Source organism: Egretta garzetta, unplaced genomic scaffold, assembly GCF_000687185.1.
Source record: "Egretta garzetta isolate BGI_Z169 unplaced genomic scaffold, ASM68718v1 scaffold164, whole genome shotgun sequence".
Lineage (NCBI taxonomy): Eukaryota > Metazoa > Chordata > Aves > Pelecaniformes > Ardeidae > Egretta > Egretta garzetta.
In genome coordinates this window covers 438,874-440,850 of record NW_009259492.1, presented here as the reverse complement: position 1 = coordinate 440,850, position 1,977 = coordinate 438,874, and positions in this window count along the sequence as shown.

Genomic DNA, 1,977 nt, shown 5'->3' with positions numbered 1-1,977 from the left:
GGTCCCTGTCAGCCATCCAGCCCAAGTGGGGATTCTCACGGGTCAGTAGGGTCAGGAGCTCTGGAGCCACTCGCAGCCGCCGCGGGAAGCGTTATCTGACGGAGCGGTAACACTTCCTTGGTTTCTTTATGTGCCTCATAAAGACTGAGCTCAATAACCTGGGGGGCTTTAATTTTATATCCACCCACTTCTGGCTGCACTGATGGATATTGGTAATGCCTGTATATAAGGCGATTTTATCATTTCCTTACAGGAACATGAGGATGTGTTACACACTCAGATGAAACCAGCAGTGTAATTTTGCACGGGGATTAGGCTTAGGGTTGAGGTACATCATATTTTCAGAAGCATTGCTTTTAGCTTGACATTATTGTCATTACTATTTTCTGCAGTCCCGGGCGTTTATGTGCACTGGAAACCCCAGTTCCTGGAGCCAAACTCCTTAGAAGTGTTTGAACAGAAAAGCGTCCTCTACTTTTGTTCAAAATACGGAATTTGTTTTTCCTTGCTCTAAATAATACAAAGGTAATACTCAATTCTGCAGGGATAAGGTCAAGAAACAACGCTTGGTGCATCTTTAGGTCTGTAAAAGCCATTAAAGCGAAGAAGTGACTTTGCAGGCTGTTGCCAGCCCAGGTAAGCCGACAAAGTGCTGCTGTGGAGCATATGGCTCTATGAGTTATCAGACGTCTTTTCTGGGTGGTCCTACAGCATTTCTGGGCTTGTTTTAGGACTGGCATTTAAAATTGGCCTGATATCAATGTGTCTGGATTTCCCCAGCAATATGAAAAACCTTACTGTAGCAATTCTGAAAATACCTTTTTGTTATTTCGTTCTGCGATGTACGCATGGAATAACTTGGGGCGTCTTTAGGGGATTTTTGGCACCGATTTTAGGTGAGCACCATTTACTGCTGCTGTAGCCAATTCGGAATCATGGCCAGGAAAACCCCTCACCGTAGTGTCGCGTATGTACTTTAACGTAAAGCTTGTGGAAGTGAAGCTTTGTTCTTAGGGGAAGCTGAAGTGTTACAGCTTTAATAGTATGCGTATGCTGAATAATACTGGTGGAAGTTTGCTCAGGCGCTGGTAAATCACAGCACAGGAATGCTGGCACACAGGGAGGATTTGCAGCTGCTTACGAAAGCCACAGATCTGTCAGGGAAACACATAGCTCAGTTTTAGTAAGAGGAAAGCTCTATCAAATAACGCTTCCGTGCTAATTGCCCCCAGGAGCGAGGCCGGCCAGCGTGGGTCGGACAAAACGAATGAAGAAAATGGGAGCGCTGGCGGAGCGGCTGTTCCAGCCTCCGTATGGCAAAATGCTGGAAGTTCATCAACCTTTCCCTGAATACAAATTGCAATGATTATAACCTATGGCCACAAAACGCCTGTCATCTGTCCGCAGAGCGTCCAAGCCAGTACCATTAAAATTCAAATGAATGTAAATCAAAATTGCCTTTATAATATGATGTAAATAAAAATAAAGCTTGTGTTAAGCGGCAACCTCTACTCGGTTTTAATGGATTTTACAATTACTGAGAGGGATAATTTTATAACAGAAGGGTTGGTCTGAAGGAACCCATGACATAAATACTGCAGATAGATACTGAACAAGTCGGCTTGCTGTTTTCCAGCTGCACCAGCCGTCGCGCCCATTCCCTGCAAAAACTCACGGCACTTCATTCCTTCAGGGACCAGAATGCCGGGGAGCCAAGGAGCTCCTTCTGGCTGAATCGGGTTCGGCTTTCCTGGTGAGATCCCACCTGGAGCACTGGGTCCAGTTCTGGGCTCCCCGGTTCAAGAAGGATGAGGAACTCCCGGAGAGAGTCCAGAGGAGAGCAACAAGGATGAGGAGGGGACTGGAGCATCTCCCCTACGAGGAAAGGCTGGGGGAGCTGGGCTTGTTCAGCCTGGAGAAGAGAAGGCTCAGAGGGGATCTCATCAACACCTACAAATATCTCAAGGGTGGGGGTCA